The 18,575-nt window shown below is 44.9% G+C and overlaps 1 long non-coding RNA gene across 1 annotated transcript; it reads right to left on the bottom strand.

The window, feature by feature from the left end:
* Positions 1–13,288: 13,288 nt before the first annotated feature.
* Positions 13,289–15,852, bottom strand: LOC127006049 (uncharacterized). The gene is made up of 3 exons (XR_007759023.1): positions 15,765–15,852; positions 14,901–15,129; positions 13,289–13,450 (listed from the first exon to the last, which is right to left on the bottom strand). It is a non-coding gene; the product is annotated as an uncharacterized LOC127006049 (long non-coding RNA).
* Between the last annotated feature and the right edge of the window lie 2,723 nt (positions 15,853–18,575).

The following is an 18,575-nucleotide window of genomic DNA, read 5'->3' as shown; positions in this document are numbered from 1 at the left end:
CCCTCTGCGCTTCCTCCTTCTCTGATCTCCACCTGTAATTATGGGTTTACTGCATGGTTCACCTGCTCCGCGCTGCGTCACGTGCCCCGTGTGCTTGTCGCGGGGCTTGACGACGTGCGGTGTGCCTCTTAACTTGTGAATAGCGGGCGACTCCTCTCCCAGTCATGGTGCCTCAGGAGTGTTTACACTTATCGGCCCAGGGCGCAGATGTGGCCGCTCCCTCGCCACCCCCTCCCTCTCCCCCCTCCTCCTCCCCTTCCCCTTCGGTTTGGTGGCGGCTCCAGTCAGGCAGTCACAGTCTCACATGCTGCCTCACGCTCCCCTGCTGAACTGGGGCACCAGCTCTCAGGGCAGCACCAAGGGGTCAAGGGCCCGTATTCTCAAACATTTCGGGGCCTACACAATACACATCCACATTTGATAAGGCTTTCGTAGGGGTTGTGTTAGTTTTCCCATGGGTAGTTTTATGAGCCTAGTGACGAAAAGAAAGAGAGGAGGATGACGTGAGACAATTTGATGTAACTAGGCCGTATTCTCAAATATTTCGGAGCTTACACACCCACATTTTATAAGGCCTTCATAGAGTGTTGAGGAATTACCAAGGGTAGTTTTGTGACCCTGGTGATAGATCGACCCTTCTTTTGTACCATGAACCTAAAAAGCACTCATGAGAACCCAACTGATCACCTTTTCGTCCCTTGGAAATAGATGATGTGCCTGAGAACATATATCTGACAAGGCTTTCATAAGAGTGTGGGTAATCTCCAGGGGCTGCTTTAAGACCCTATTGGGTAGTTCGACCCTTCCTTTGTACCTTGAACCTAAAAAAAACACTCATTAGAACCCGACTTATCTCCTTTGTCGCTCTTGAATATAGTTGATGTGAGAGCCGAAAGCGTCTGGGTCTTGCGGGGGGGAGATTGTTCCCTCTTGCAAGAGAGAGCACGGGCCTTTGCCAAAGGCGGCCCGTAGCAGGGAGCCGACAGACCGACTCTATCGGCGATCGAAATTTAGCCCACCAAGTCGGTCTGTCGACGAGGACTGGCGTGTCTCTCTGGGTCTTGCGTGTAAACAGTACCGACCCAAGGAGTATTCCAGTAGATAGGAGAAGTTACGACCCTCTTTCTATGTTTTTTCCTTCATTCATCCCGATACTTAGCGATGATTCGAGTACCAGCCTGACTGATCTCTTTTTCGGCATTTGGAAAGTGTTGACGTAAGAGCCGAATGCGTCTAACAGTACCGACCCAAGGAGTGTTCGAGTAGACAGGACAAGCTACGACCAGCTTTCTTTGTTTTTTCCTTCATTCATGCCGATACTTAGCGATAATTAGACCACCAGCCTGACTGATCTCCTTATCGGCATTTGGAAATCGTTACTGTGAGAGCCAAGTGCATCTAACAGTACCAACCCAAGGAGTGTTCGAGTAGATAGGACAACTCACAACTTTAAGTTTTCCATCTCTGTAAATATATGTATACATGTTTAAATAAAAAAAAAGCTACGACTCGCTTTTTTTGTTTTCCTTCATTCATCCCGACACTTAGCGATGATTCGAGTACCAGCCTGACTGATCTCTTTTTCGGCATTTGGAAATAGTTACTCTTAGAGCCGAAAGCGTCTGACAGTACCGACCCAAGGAGTGTTCGAGCAGATAAGACAAATTACGACCCGCTCCCCGCCTAGTTTTTCCTTCCTTCATCCCAATACTTAGCCTTAATTAGAGCACCAGCGTGGCCCAGCACTGTTAATGTGGCAGCAACTCTCCCACGTTTGCACAGCGCTATGTACTTAGTCGCGTCTTTTCGGGTCAGGGGGGCGCCGATGTTCAGTTTTTGCGGCAATGTTGATATGGAAGAATATTTTGAATTTGGCTCAACTCTGACACTTTGGTGGACTTAATTTGAATGCTGTCCCTCTCTCTCCCTTACGACTATTCGGAATACTCCCTCTCCCTGTTCTGAGTTCTCTCCCTTACGACTGTTCTGAATACTCCCTCTCCCTGTTCTGAATTCTCTCCCTTACGACTGTTCTGGATACTCCTTCTCCCTGTTTTGAATACTCTTCCTAACGACTGTTCTGAATACCCCCTCTCCCTGTTTTGAATACTCTCCCTTACGACTGTTCTGAATACCCCCTTTCCTGTTTTGAATACTCTTCCTTACGACTGTTCTGAATACCCCCTCCCTGTTCTGAATACTCTCCCTTACGACTGTTCTGAATACCCCCTCTCCCTGTTTTGAATACTCTTCCTTACGACTGTTCTGGATACTCCCTCTCCCTGTTTTGAATACTCTTCCTTACGACTGTTCTGAATACCCCCTCTCCCTGTTTTGAATACTCTTCCTTACGACTGTTCTGGATACTCCTTCTTACCCAGGGGGCCAAATGACCAAATTTTGGTAAAATGTGTTTCGCCTGCTGTAAAAGGTTGTGAAGTGCCATTGGAGTCTATGGACATATAAAATCAATTTCTGGGTGCACAACCTTGCAAAAAGGTTACTGGAAGCAAGATATTTGGCAAAATCCAAGATGGCCGCCACCGATGTCTGAAAATATACAAACTGTCATAACTTTGCAACTATTTGCGATAGAAACATGAATGAAAGTTCGTTTTCTATGTTTTGATATTCGAGGAGTCTGATTTTACAACTACAATGAAAAAAAAATGCATAAAAACTGCCACAAAGAATATATCCATGCTAAGCTGATACCAGGTTTTTCATTTCCTGACGACATATGATTGCGTGTTAATAACCATGTTGTTATTATTTGGGAACAAGGTTTAAGTTTATTATCCTACTAACCACGGTAAAAATCTTGTGGCGCCAATGTTATGACACGCGTATTTAATCATGCTTTTCTTTTTCTTTCAGGTGATTGAGTGATCATGGCTTCGCATTTGGGTGAAGGCGCCGTGTCGCTGGAACATGAAGTGGTGAAGAAGAAGGGTACAGATACCTCGCGGACCGATTATGGCAAATGTGTTATCTGTCAGGTGAATACATCGGCAGGGTTCCATGTCAACTGAACCAGTGCCACTTGCACCAGTACCACATGCACCAGTGCCAACTGAACCAGAAGACAACTGAACCAGTAGACAACTGAACCAGTGGTCTACTGAACCAGTGGTCAACTGAACCAGTAACCATTTGAACCAGCGACCATCCGAACCAGTGCAACTTGAACCAGTGCAAACTGAACCAGTACTACTTGAACCAGTACTATTTCAACCAGTGACCATCTGAACCAGTGGTCATCTGAACCAGTGGTCAACTGAACCAGTGGTCAACTGAACCAGTAGTCAAGTGAACCAGTGGTCATTTGAACCAGTGGTCATTTGAACCAGTAACCATCTGAACCAGTGTAAACTGAACCAGTACTACTTGAACCAGTACTATTTCAACCAGTGACCATCTGAACCAGTGGTCATCTGAACCAGTGCTACTTGAACCAGTGCAAACTGAACCAGTACTACTACTTGAACCAGTACTAATTCAACCAGTGACCATCTGAACCAGTGGTCATCTGAACCAGTGCAACTTGAACCAGTGCAAACTGAACCAGTAGTACTTGAACCAGTACTATTTCAGCCAGTGACCGTGTAATACAATTTAACCCTTTTTCGAAGGCCGATGGTACTGTACTCCGTTGTGTAACCCTTTCATTACAGGTGTAACTCGTTTATGTTAGCATCCTCCTGCACCAGCTTAAACCACGCATACTGAATTAAAACAACAAATTATCCTAGGCTTTGCATTGAATTAAAACAAGAAATAACCCTAGGCTTTGTACTGAATTAAAGCAAAAAATAACCCTAGGCTTTGTACTGAATTAAAGCAAAAAATAATCCTAGGCTTTGTATTGAATTAAAACAAGAAATAAGCCTAGGCTTTGTACTGACTTAAAACAAGAAATAACCCTAGGTTTGTACTTAATTAAAGCAGGAAATAATCCTAGGATTTGTACTGAATTTGTACTATTTCAGCCAGTGACCGTTTAATACAATTTAACCCTTTTCGAAGGCCGATGGTACTGTGCTCCGTTGTGTAACCCTTTCATTACAGGTGTAACTCGTTTATGTTAGCATCCTCCCTGCACCAGCAAACCACGCGCTTATGCAAAGCCATTTTATTTTGAGCTGGTCCCAGTCCTGCGAAACGTTGAGTCGGGATGCTGTCGCGGTCCTTTTTTTTTTTTTAGTTTTATATTATATTTTTATTTTTATTTTTTATTTTTTTTTACTTTTTTATTTTAGTTTTTTTTTCTTTTCCTAGCTTATAACATTTTTTATATTTCCTTTTCTTGTTTTATTTATTTTTATTTATTACTTTTTGTGAAATATTTTTCACTTTGTGTTTGTAAATGAAGTGTGACCATTTTAATGTAGGTTTCCGAAGGAAATAAAAATACAGTTGAGTCACAACAAATTCTGCTGAACTCGCACATATTTTATGGAATAAAAAATACTCTGAATTGTAAGTAAACTAATTATATTCAGATCTTGAAGAAAAATAAAGTTGAAGAAATATAAATAAAATGCAGTACCAGCTTAAACCACGCATACTGAATTAAAACAACAAATTATCCTAGGCTTTGCATTGAATTAAAACAAGAAATAACCCTAGGCTTTGTACTGAATTAAAGCAAAAATAACCCTAGGCTTTGTACTGAATTAAAGCAAAAAATAATCCTAGGCTTTGTATTGAATTAAAACAAGAAATAAGCCTAGGCTTTGTACTGAATTAAAACAAGAAATAACCCTAGGTTAGTACTTATTTAAAGTAACTTGTCGGCTTCTTCACCATAAGATCTAACTTTAACTGCTAGTCTGTTTGCTAAAAGTACATATGTATTTCTTGGCCTCTCAAGATTGACAGCTTGGGCATTTTGCATTGTTAGCCTATGAACTGCAATGTCTTTTCTGATACCATTCATGAAAGACCACATTGTTGGATGAGAGCACATAAAAAGTGACTTGAGCGAATTATGAAACCCTGTTGTTGTTGACCTGATGAAAGAGAAGGCACTCATTCTGTCGCAACAAATACTGCAGCATGCATGTGGTATGCCAACACCACTGAGTATTGCAACAGCTTACCACCTGTACAACCAGACCAGAAGCAAGGCATTGATCACCTTCAGCAACAGGCTACACCAGAGTATAAGCTATGATACTCTGCATCGCCAGCTGACATCTTTGAGTACTGATATCATGCTGCAGATGGAAGATGATGGCATTTATATTCCAGGTAACATGACACGAAATACAGGAAATTCCCATGTCTTTGCAATGGGCAACCTCGACTGGAGGAAGAAAACTCTAGATGGCGGGAGCTTTCATGCAACAACTGCGATTGTAATCGAAAATGCCAAAGAGGGCATACACGAAGCCAAAAAAGTTGTTGCACCAAGGACATCAACTTCGAGAGCACGACGAAAAACACTGTCCCAAGTTCCGGACGAAACATTTCCCACAGGCATCATCACTACGAGGGACAGACAAACATCAAGATCCCTGCAAAACATCACTTCTCTGGAGAGCCTGGAAACTCAATCAGATGGCACTGCTAATGACATCTTACTGCTCTGGCGTCTTGGTCGTATAGCTGCCACATCTGAATTGCTTTCGGTGTCAGATGAAAATCTCGGAGAACTGCCTGGCTTGTCAGCATTTGTGCTAAGCTGTCTGTTCACCATGACGCCAGCAAAATTGGCTACCTATCCCTGATCCCAGCTTCTCCGACAGACCCGGCAGTACTTCGAGAAGAGATGCTAAGGATTGCTAAAATCTCAAAGGTTCTCGGGGACAAACATACCATAATCACAGGAGACCAAGCAACTTATGAAATGGCTCAGGCAATCAGAGACAAATATCCTGGAGAGTTTGGACATGTGGTGCTGTTGCTAGGGGCTTCCACTTGGCACACAATTATCGGAAGGCAATATGCACAATTATGAGGGACTCGGGTGTGGAAGACATCCTGGTTGCATCGGGATTTTGCACAGCAGGTACAGCAAGAAAAGTATTTGGCGAAAAAGCCGACTACTACCAGTCATTGCATGCCATCCGGCTTTTGAGTGAAGCAATGTGGCGTCTCTATTGGGAGGCATTTGAATCCTGGACGTCAGAACAAGGAACGAGCCAATGGTCTGTTGCCATCGAGACAATTTTGAAAACTCTCCTTCAGAACCAAAGTGACAAAAGTGTTCTGCAACTACAAGTTGGAGAGGCCCGCCCACATCTGGAGGTACTGAAAGCACAACTGGCGAAATTTGAGGAGTCATTCGACAAATTTCCAACAGGCGTGTTTTGAAGGAACTTTTTGACGATGACAGATATCCTTCAAAGATTCATCTTCTATCAGAGGGAAGCGAACTGGAAGGGACATTTACACGAGTGTGCAAACATGCTTCCTTACCTTGCGGCAGCTGGGCATTACAAGTATGCACAGCAATCATTGCCCCTGTACTTGGCTGAGATGAAAAACCTGTCCGATTCCGCACCAGATGTAGAAACACAGTTCATGGAGGGATCGTTCGTTGGAAGACACGCTGCAGGCGAGCACAATGGAGTTTCAGATAAGCTCCTTGAGCAAACTTTCAATGCTGATGCGAAAGTAGCAAGCGGACTGGACGGGATTACGCTCAACAAAGCTGCTCGAAGTAAATGGGTTTACACAAAACCTATCACTGCAAGTGTATCTGCCGAACTGAGGTCAATGCTGCATCTCAACAGCACGCAGCCACACCATGAGTCAGGTCCCAAGCGCGTAGCACATGATAATGAATTGGTCACTAAAATTGTAGCAGCCATTGAAGTGAATCCATACACATCAACTTCGATGAACCTCATCAATATAACCAGTGGAGACTGTGCAGATGACACCGTGAAAATTCTCCTGACATCTGTGAAGGAATTGGAACAAAGGCCTTGAACGATGCTCTGGAAAGCAAGAAGTCTGCAACTGTCAAGGTAAACCTTCAAACCTTCCATACACAAAACCAGAAACCCAAAAAGACCAAGACAAAAGCTTCAGCTGGAAAAAGTGAAGAAGTCTCGGCGCTTCTGCGCATAACTCAAGTGATCACAAGTGGAGGAGACGTTGATGTCATCAGTTTCATTGGTGACCACGAGTGTAGCAAAACACCCCCAGCTCTATTCACAGAAGATGGGGAAATGCGCTCTGGTACGAAGGCCAGTCTTGTCAAGGCAATCAAAGACGACACAGGAATTCAACCCACAGCCTGCCTTCCTGATGAGCATAAACAAACTGCAGTGGTTGTCGATGCCATGTACGTGGTACGCCAATGGTCGTTTCAAAAGGGCGAAACGTTTGGAGATGTTGCACATCGTTACAGCAGAAATTTGAGAAGTATCTTGCCTGCAACAACAGATGTGTTACATATTTGCTGTGACAGTTACTCCTCCAGCAGCATCAAAGCATTGGAAAGGCAGAAGAGGTATGACAAATCAACACGGGGAAAGACATACGAAGTCAAGGCACATTTTGAGACTCCAGATCCACAAGACTTCTTCGGGCTGTCCAAAAACAAATCAGAGCTACTAAACTTCCTTTGCGAAGAATGGAGCAAGTGGTGGTTCACTGATGGATCGGCTCAAGGGCCGACCAAAGTCTACCTTGGTGGAGGCTTCTGTGACAAAACGAAAACTCTGCTGATCACACCCAACAATGTACAACCTGTGACTGAACTGAACTCGACACAAGAAGAGGCAGATACGCGGGTCTTCTTGCACGCGATACACAGTGCACAACATGACGGGATAGAAAGGGTTGTCATACATGCCAATGACACGGACATAACCGTATTGGCCATCTACTACTCCTCGAATCACCTGAACATCCTGCATGGGCTTTGGGTTCAAAATGCTCCACAAAGTTACTTGCCAATTCATGAGATAGCATTAAAGTTGGGAACACCACTGTGCCGAGCACTTCCGTTCATCCACAGCCTCAGCGGCAGGGATACAACTAGTTACCCGTATTTCACTGGCAAGAAAAAATGGCTAGCATGCAGCAAAACTCTTGACGTCTCAGCTCTGGAGGCCTTTGCTGAGAATGAACAAGCATGCGAGCTATCGGACGTCGTAGTCACTCAAGCTCGAGAACTTCTCGTGGCTGTGTACAGCAACAAAAATGAGGACTTTTCTGCAAGCTCTCTCAGCAAGCTTAGAGCATTCAAGTTCCTCAACAACAAATCGACGCTGTTGAAGCTCCTGCCTCCTACAGAAGATTCTTTCCTTCAACACCTGAGGCGTGCTGCCCTTGCGACTATCATAGACAAGACCTCCCATGTGGCACAGCCAAGAGGTGTTTCAGTTGAGGACTACGGTTGGGTGCTCATGGATGACAAACCAGTGCCTGTCATGATCACTCTTCCAACATGGCCGCAGCAAATGAAGACTACAGTTTGCTGCAAGTGCATCAAAGATTGCAGTCGAAACTGCTCCTGTGCAAAGAACGGAATCGCATGTTATGTCGGTTGCAGGTGCGGGGGATCAGCGGTGCGGTGCAGCCGGATACGCTTGGCTGACAGCGACGAATCTGAAATAGATGAACATTAGACAATGTATTCACACGTTTCTGAATGTTTTTGTGGTGTATGCGCAAAATTCCCTGGAGTAATGATGAAGCTTAGGAAGATACATTATTATGCTTATATTTTGATGCTTCCGCCGTCTTTTGCCATATTTTGTTATTGTCTGTTCCCCATTCTTGATCATGGGTGCTTTGTAGTGTAATTCTGATGGTATAATTGGATTCTTTGTGTATTAAAACATGGAAAACGAACTTTCATTCATGTTTCTATCTCAAATAGTTGCAAAGTTATGACAGTTTGTGTATTTTCGGATTTTGGTGGCGGCCATCTTGGATTTTGCCATATATCTCACTTCCAGTAGGTTTTTTGCAAGGTTGTGCACCTAGATATTGATTCTATATACCTCTAGACTCCAATGGCACTGCACAACCTTTTACAGCAGAAGAAACACATTTTACCCCCTTGGCCCCCTGGGTAATAAGTGTTTCTTGAGGTTCATGGTACAGAAGAAGGGTCACACTACCACCAGGGTCATAAAACTCTCTCGGCTGTGAGCTGAGCATGCTAACCACTGCACCACGAAGCCCCTTCACACCTTACCGATCTCGGCGCCCATGTTGCATATCGTGGCCATGCCGGTGCAGGAGATGGAGTCCACGCCAGGCCCCAAATATTCAACAATTGCCCCGGTGCTGCTCTTTTAACTGTCAGAATTCCAGCGACCTTCAATATGATGTCTTTGGGTGATGTCCAACCGCTCAGCTCCCCGGTGAGCTTAACACCAATGACCTAGAGAGAAGGCATATTAACCTCTTGTAATTTCTGGGTTTCTCCTGGCTGCAAAAATAATGACAATGAATTTAACCCTTTGACTGTGGATTTCCTATAAGAAGACATCACCAAGCTACAGGAATGGAACAAAAAGTGGCTGCTACAGTTCAATGAAGTTTTAAGTCCTGTACCTTGGGAGGGGATATCCAGCACACCAATACCACATGGGAAACACTCCACTATCCACCACAGAGGCAGAGAAAGACCTGGGAGTGTATGTTACCAGGCTACCAGTGAAGGGATATCAAGCACACCAATACTACATGGGAAACACTCCACTATCCACCACAGAGGTAGAGAAAGACCTGGGAGTGTATGTTACCAGGCTACCAGTGAAGGGATATCCAGCACACCAATACCATATGGGAAACACTCCACTATCCACCACAGAGGCAGAGAAAGACCTGGGAGTGTATGTTACCAGGCTACCAGTGAAGGGATATCCAGCACACCAATACCACATGGGAAACACTCCACTATTCACCACAGAGGCAGAGAAAGACCTGGGAGTGTATGTTACCAGGCTAGCAGTGAAGGGATATCCAGCACACCAATACCACATGGGAAACACTCCACTATCCACCACAAATGCTTGATTTTTCTCTTCCTCTTCCTCATCTCTTTTTTTCTCCTCCCCTTCCCCCTTTTTCTCTCTGCTTCTCTTCCTCTTTCCCTATATTCTCCTCCCTGTTCCCCACCTTGAGAATGGTCGTCCTGGGAGCCATGATGTTCGCCTGGTACTCCGGCAGCGTAAAGACTGGTGGATTTTTTGTTCTTGTCGCGCACCACCGTGAAGCTGGCCTGGATCTCTTCGTCCATCACGGACACCTTGAGGCTGTGCACGGGCAGGACTTGCATGATCCAGGGGTGTCTCAGTGTATAGACTGCCTGGGAAGGTGAAGTCTGTATGGTATAAATACACAAAGAATGACCTCACATTGTTATATAGAAAATCTCATTACTAAGGAAGCAAATATGAGTTTTCTGGGTCAAGTATATGGTAATTATTCAGGGTTTTGTTAGGTTAGGTTAAGTTTAGGGTGTCTTTCAATATGAATCAACAAAGAATGGCCTCTCTTTGTTATATAGAAAGTCTCATTAATAAGGAAGCAAATGTGAGTTTTCTGAGTCAAGATGTATGGTAATTATTCAGGCTTTGTTAGGTTAGTTTAAGTTTAGGTGTCTTTCAATATGAATCAACAAAGAATGACCTCGGTAAATTTTAAGAATCACCACTCCACCCTCCACCATCCCCAGCCCCCAATTCCCCAAGACAAGCCTGGGGAGCTGGGAACCGGGGTATTGGGGGAGCCCATATCACTGAAAATGGCCTTCCAAAATTTCCCTAGAAAATCCCTAAATCAGGAAAAATTCCCAAGTCTCAAAAGTAAGGAAAATCCTACCGTATACCACATGCGTGGGCTAATCACAACCAATCATACCATCGTTAACTATCTCTAAACAGCTCCTGAGCCATGACTCAAGGTCATCCGACTCAGGCTGAACAGGCCTGGGCTATACCTGGTTCAGCACGGCAGCCGTTGGGCTGCGTGTTCTAAAAAAAAATAATAACCACGCGTGGTGGACCTGGTCTCACATGCGTGGGCTAGTCGCTAACCAAGCATACCATCGCTAACCAAGCGTACCATCGCTAACCAAGCGTACCATCGCTAACCAAGCGTACCATCGCTAACCAAGCATACCAACGCTAACCAAGCGTACCGTTGCTAACCAAGCGTACCGTCGCTAACCAAACGTTTGTAGAAAAAAAATATATGAAGACCTAGTGATGCTTCATACGGCAGGTAATGATTGCGAGCTCCCTTTAGGGAGCTGTGGTTTTGGTGGTCGTTAGCTCGATTAATCCCTGTAGGGAACAGTGGTTTTGGTGGTGGACGGCCAAATCACTGAAAAATGGGCTTTCAAAATGTCCCTACAAAAATCCCCAAAATCGGGAAAAATCCCTAGTCTCTAAAGAAAGGAAATTCCCTAACGTATACTCTTGTAATCTATTCCTATATAACGTAGCAGCCGCCGCAGCGGGTCTGTTGACGAGTGTAGGGCGTGTAATTGGATGGTCAGCGTAGTTGAACCCCCACTCCACCGGGCCACCACCCCAATCGTAGTCGAGCAACTCTTGGGAAATGTCATGTTTCATAATTACATATGGTTCAATACTGACGGTTAACCCATCCACTCCTTGTAAGTTGATGCTAGATAATTTTTACCGAGTAGTTTAAGGTACAAAATAAAACAGATTTGTGACAGCTGTCATCCAGATCGAACTGACGCTCCTGCTGTTAACTGACGCGGGAGTGACCTACCGACTGCTACGTATGACCCTGGCCTCCATTTTACTCAAACTCCACTATAAGTATCGCGCATTGAACAATATCCGTTTGTTTTCTGACACGTGCTTGTCACACCATGTGACACATGACACGCCCGTGTCTTTGTTGGACCCGGTACTGGGATAGTAATCGGTCCTTTGTCAACCACATGCACACCAATAAAGAGGTTAAATACTCAGTAAACACTTACCGAAAGGTAAAGTAGACTGATATTTTGAGGAGTGAGTGTCAGCCTTCCATCCATTATGGTGGCTTGAAAACAACTGACTTCAGGAACCCACCGTTAGGTGCCGCCGCTGATACCTCACGTAGTAATATTTTGCGATGTATTAGAAAATACAAATAGCTGCGGCATTAGTTGCTTTAATATAGAGAAAAAAATAACGTAAAACTCTTAAAAGACCGTTTTTTTGTCCGAAATTGTTATAATCCATGCGCATTTTGGATATTACTGACTTAGGAACTAGTTTGTAGGGTGCACTGCAAGGCAGGTATGAGGCTCAGTCTGTGTATAGAGGCGATTGTGAAACAATAACAATGGACTTAGAAAATCCAAGCCACCTAACTCTATAATTAAAGAGGCTTGCCCCCCTGGCCCCTCCCCAAGGTAAAACGTATACGAAAATGCATTATAATGATAATTCTTTCACGTGCTAAATTACTACGAATATTGGTTTGGAGTGGTTATTCTTAAGTTTTGCCATGACGGTACTCACATTGTAATATAGAAAGTCTCATTACTAAGGAAGCAAATATGAGTTTTCTGAGTCAAGATGTATGGTAACTGTTGAAGGTTTTTTTAGGTTAGTTGAGTTTAGGTGTCTTTCAATATGAACCAACAAAGAATGACCTCACATTGTTATATAGAAAGTCTCATTAGTAAGGAAGCAAATATCAGTTTCCTGGGTCAAGTGTATGGTAACTGTTGAGGGTTTTGTTAGGTTAGGTTGAGTTTAGGGTGTCTTTCAATATGAATCAGCAAAGAATGGCCTCTCTTTGTTATATAGAAAGTCTCATTAGTAAGGAAGCAAATATGAGTTTTCTGAGCAAAGATGTATGGTAACTGTTGAGGGTTTTGTTAGGTTAGGTTAAGTTTAGGGTGTCTTTCAATATGAATCAACAAAGAATGGCCTCTCTTTGTTATATAGAAAGTCTCATTAGTAAGGAAGCAAATATGAGTTTTCCGAGTCAAGATGTATGGTAACTGTTCAGGGTTTTGTTAGGTTAGGTTAAGTTTAGGGTGTCTTTCAATCAATGCCTCACAACAGCGTGCTCTAGTGATGTGTTTTCTTGAGGTATGAGATGCAGGTCAAGAGATAAGTTACTGTAATATGATCTCAGGGAAAACTTCAATGATATGTGGAGGGAAAAGGCAGGTTTCCAGCTCTTTTTTCTCCTTCTTTAGTTCTTTATTCTGCTGCCTTTCCTCCTCCTCCTCCTACTACTACTACTTCCACTATAACTATGAACAATAACATTAATGCGTAAAACCTCCATACGAATCTCTTTCAAGAGTACAAGTAAATTCAGTCTTTCTCTACCTTCATTGTTCATGGTGACGGCTGCCTCTGAGGTCTGGTGCAGGACGGTGTATCTCAGCTTGCCCAGGTCCCAGGCGTCAAAGTCCGTGGCCACAAGGTTGATGACCACCTGGCCGGGAGACCAGTTTTCCTCCACGTAAGCTTCGCAGAGCGTGTGATTGAACCTGCGACAGTAAAAATACATAATAAATAAAAAATGAATAAGTAAATATTGTATATATATAAATAAACACAATAGCTTGATCACACCCAGAAGAGTGCAACAGATGGAAGACTGCATACGAGAACAAAAGGTAATCCTTGTGACGGTAAATGAGAGTGTCGAAGGGAAAATAAAAAATAAGAAAAAGTGATGTGGATGAAGGAAAATAAAAAGGTAACTAGAACGAGGTGGATGATAATGACAGTAAATGAGAGAACAAGGAAATGGATGAATGGGAGAGCAAAGCGGATGAAGAAGAAAAAAGTACAGTAGAGCCCCACTTAGCGCAAGATCAATTAGCACAAGACACCATCTACCAAGAAAAAAATTAATTAGCGCGAAAGCCTCAGTTAGCGCGAGCAGCCACCACGACTGAATTTTGAAAATTGCGCTGCCGCCATGATGCGCGGCATAAGCTGCGAGAGCCCTTACTTTACGCCATGTTGATACAGGGCAAGTGCTTTGTTTACGTTGTGGATGTGGGTACGGGCAACTGACCTTGGCCGTGAGTGACGCACACCAGGAAAATTTGGACTTGCCGGTTGTCCAAGCTGCCGCCAACGCGGTGGGAAAAAAAGGGCTCAGTGTGACACCAAGTTACGGTGAACCGACAACTCGCTCCCGGATGGGTGCACGGACGTTGCCAGTAGCCACAATGGTTAAAACAGCCAGTGTGACACACTGCCTTAAGGCAGCGAGGCCGCTGGCTGGGTGAGCGCCGGCGATGACGCCACCGGACTCCCAGCGAATCACAAGTGTGTTTACAGAGCCCAGCCAATCGTACGGTTTTTTTTTTTAATGTGAGTGATTATTTTGAGTAATTATCAAACCCAAAAGTCAGACCCACGTCTGCACCAAATAGTTTTTTTTCATATTGGTTACTTCATTCAGTTAGCGCGGCCGCTTCATCCACCTAATTCTCGCGCTGAATGGGGCTCTACTGTAACTAGGACGAGGTGGATGATAATGACAGTAAACGAAAGGTCAAGGATGAATGGGAGAGTGATGCGGATGAAGAAAAAAAAAAAAAAAAAGAGAGAACCACCACAGCATTATTACACCACGCGGCAGAAAAAAAAATAATAATGAACAAAAAAAAGAATGAGTAAATAAATACATCTGTAAATAAGAGCAAGAACACGGAGCGGTGAGGAGCAGGATTTTTTTTTCTATGCACTCTTTTTGTTGCCCTTGAGCCGTCTCCTTTGATGTAAAAAAAAAAAAAAAAAAAAAAAAAATCCCTCGGCGGGTGGTGATCGGAGGCCACACAGCTCTTGGCCTCCCGTTCTTTACATCTTTGTTGGGAGCAGTGTGTTGCTGTTGTCTTTGTTTTTGCCCTTGTAATAAAAAAGAGTCTATCAGTCTGGTCTGGCAACCTCATATATTACTAATGGTCAAAGAGCAAAGGTCACCCGTGGGTTCTCGAGGGACAGGTTCTCCCAGCAGGGACGGTTGGTCTGGGCAGGTGTAGGAGGAGGCGAGCATGGCATGTATCACAGCCGAGTCTCAGGTCGTGCACTTGACAACCTGCCGGGACCCCACTCGGCCAGCCTGATCTCGGGACCACACCACTCTGCAGCCAGTCACGGACAGCTCCTCCTCCGCCAGCCCATCCTTGCTGTGCCGGATGTCCCACCATTCCTGGAGAAAGGTTATGGCTGTCAGGCAACTCACCAGGCACCGGGTTTGACTCCCTTCTTCTATTTTTCTCCTTTATATCCATGTCTGCTCATCAAGGGTTTGGGTCTGTAGCATTTTTCTATCCTCCCTTGACCTGCTTTCATGGATCTCAGTGATAATAATAATATAATAATAATAATATTAATAATAATAATGATAATAATAATAAGTTTAATGACACCACAATCACCTCCCCAGTTCCTTGCAGACACAGGGCAAGGAGTCACAAATGAGCTCAGTTATTAAAACAAATTATGAACAGTAATGAACACATGAAAAATAACTCATGACAGAAAGGGTAGCAAATGACCCAGCTCTGGAATTACCCGTGGTTTCAGGTTAAAAAGGGTGTGATTCTATAGTTTGCTCACCATGACATTTATTCTTCCCTACAAGCCTCTTCTGTCCTACTGTCAACTGCCTAGCTGTTCTCCTGTAGGGGTGTTCTTGGCATACTGAGCTGGGCCGGACACTGACGGGGTTAAGCGACTGTCACTGTCACTCAGGATTTGCTACATGCACTGATGCCTGCTGTAAAGTGAGGATTCTGTAGACTTCTCCATCCTCTACCTATACTCTTTCACATGCCGACATACCTTGGAGCTGTTGGTGGACACTGTGTTGAGCTGCCTGAGGAGGTCCATGTGTGGGGGCACCTGTGGGGGGTGCAGGCCAACCTCCCCGTGTAAACATGTAAATATTACTCCTAAATATCTATCCGTTTCCACTTCTTCTCCCTCTATCTGTATAAATCCTCTTAGACTAGGCAACCTCATGAACGAACGATGACGCACATAGCTTGTGCGGCTGCCGAGGGCAGTCATCATTTCGTCTCGATAGAGTTCGCATCACACGCTCCGTGTAAACCACAAAACCAGTAAAAGGACAATTTAAGCAAAGACTTTAACTCCAAACCTGCTAAACTTATATTGGTGGCAGCGATTACAAAGCGATTACAAAGGATTTCTCATAAAATAATCCTGGCCTACACAAAGCGCCTCAAATTACGTGGTGACTCCTTAGTGGCAACGACTCAGTGAACCAGTGTGAACTCAAGCACAACCTCTCTACAATTACGGGATTACTACACTCCCTATGAGACGACTACAAGCCCCATAGCTAGTACTTGCACCTACGTCATGTCACCACCTACATTGTATCACCAAAACAACAATCTGTGCCACCACTCAGCAAACGTCCGTAACCAGTCTACCCAAAAATCCCACCTCATTTAACGGGATTAACCCCTGCCGAACTCCCCCAACCCTGTATCTTCACAGTCACAAGAGGAGGAAGAGGAAGCCATATTCGTAGTGACAAGGTAGTAGCCGCGGCCAGGCAGCTCAATTCAAGTGCGTCAGCAGTCTACGTCAGCGTGCCGTCAATCAAAACATCGGCAACACCCGCCCCCGGCTAGAGGAACACGCCGCACAATTTTGGTTTGTCACCTGCCCCATCACTAAAGTAAGACGAAACGTTGTTCCATATTTAGTACATGTACCGTCGAAATCCCCCACTTCAAATAACATTCTCACCCTCGTCTCCCATTCTCCACTAAAGTACCCTAATATAATCGCCACTTCATTTGTTCTTAATCCCATACACGGATTACATTTAAATTCCTATCCCTACTCTCTTGTAATCCATACCGTTCGCCTTCAGCGCTCCTCCCCTCCCCGTTCACCAGCCCTACCCCTCTTTCGCCTGCGGCAGCCACGTCTTGCTGATCCCAGTGATATGTGTCGCCATCTGCACATCTGCTGATCCCAGTCATTTATGCCCCTGGTACCGAACCAATCTTTCCTCAAGCGAACTCACGATTGCTTCACACCCAAGGTATCTTACCATTTCCTTACGGATTATCTACGAATCTTCCTATAAACTTCCCTTTAATCTTACTTAAATTTTCCCTTCCTATAATTTTCCTTATATACGTCCTAATATCTCCCCTACATTCCAGCTTGTGCCGGAGAGCAGAGAGAAGTGAGTTAAACCACCTCTCCTGCGACCCAGTCTCCCCCCTCACCATACATCAGCCATACCATCCTGCTCTGGTCTCCTTACAAATGCATCGGACGCAGCTAAGTGACTCCCCCGTCTAACTCCCCATGTCCCAGGATCGAAAATTGGAAGAGGCTCTATCCTCTGACTTCAGCGGTTTAACGTTTGGTAATCCCCATCACACGGTCCTCCGTTCAGGAGCTGCTTATCCAAAACCTATTCCCCCAGCACCCCCATTACCTCCTGCAAAGAAGCTCCCCTCAGACTTTTCACCAGAGCCTTCCCAGACTACTTTCTCTTCCCAGACAGAACAGCACCAAAGTGACACAACCATGAGTGACAAACCTCGAAACGTCATTTTAAAGGCGAGGATAAAATCCAAAATATACGGGCTCAGAGGAGACCGGCCCCGACCTCCTAACTCACCTTCAGAGGGTAGAGGATGCTTTTACCAAATTCCAATATACGAATGAAAAGGAGAAATTGGCCCACCTTTACGACAGCATCCACACGGGCCCTTGTCGGGCTCAATCCATTATAAAAAGTGACGCATTCAAGAAAGCCGAAACATATGATGAAGCGCAAATCTCATCAGCCATTTCGGCTCCACATGCAAACAGGGTGCCCTGTCAGTCTTGTTCCGCCTAGCGGCTACCTACCGTCCCAAAATAAAGGCTAATATTGCAGTGGATGACTGTTTAGGCGTCGCGGGTGGAGCCTTCACAGAGTTTGAAACCCAATTCCGTCACTCCCCGTGGACTACCGATGAGAAAATGAACCTTGAGGATGTGTGCCGCCTTTTCTCATACTTTATCTTTCTCCTCAATTGCACGGAGACACTCTTCAAAGAGTTACAAAAGGAGGAACCCCTACCAAAAGGTAGAACCCTTTTCAAACACATCAGTCCCCTGTCGGGACGAGAGCCACCAACAGAACCCACATCCTCAGCGGTGAGAGGCGTCAACATTCAGAGGGGCGTCCCACAGTCGCTCCCGGCCGGAGCTCAGACCCCTAGGAACCGCTCTGCCACACCCTGCGGCCGCCGCCCTTACAAAAGAGGCAGGGTCGGGCGTGGCTATAACACTCAATATTGTTACAACTGCAGAATCACAGGACACCATACACGTAATTGCTGGTACGGCAGCAACACCCAACAGTCACATCAATATTGTTCCTACCATAAGACATCAGGCCATAACACCAATGATTGCCGCGCGAGGCCCCGGGGAGGTACCTCGTCGGGGGAAGCCTCGCGCGCCACGTCTCCCGCAATAACATAGGCTCAGGTACAAAATCACACCAGGTGTGTGGTATTCATACAACACCCCCAACCCGCACACCTTTAAACAAACCAAGTACATCCACAGCTCATTTTGACAATGAAACCCAACCTACGGATGTTGAAA

Source organism: Eriocheir sinensis, chromosome 32 (genome assembly GCF_024679095.1).
Source record: "Eriocheir sinensis breed Jianghai 21 chromosome 32, ASM2467909v1, whole genome shotgun sequence".
Classification (NCBI taxonomy): Eukaryota; Metazoa; Arthropoda; class Malacostraca; order Decapoda; family Varunidae; genus Eriocheir; species Eriocheir sinensis.
The sequence above is the reverse complement of the archived record's forward strand: the minus strand, read 5'-3'. Positions and strand labels throughout refer to the sequence as shown.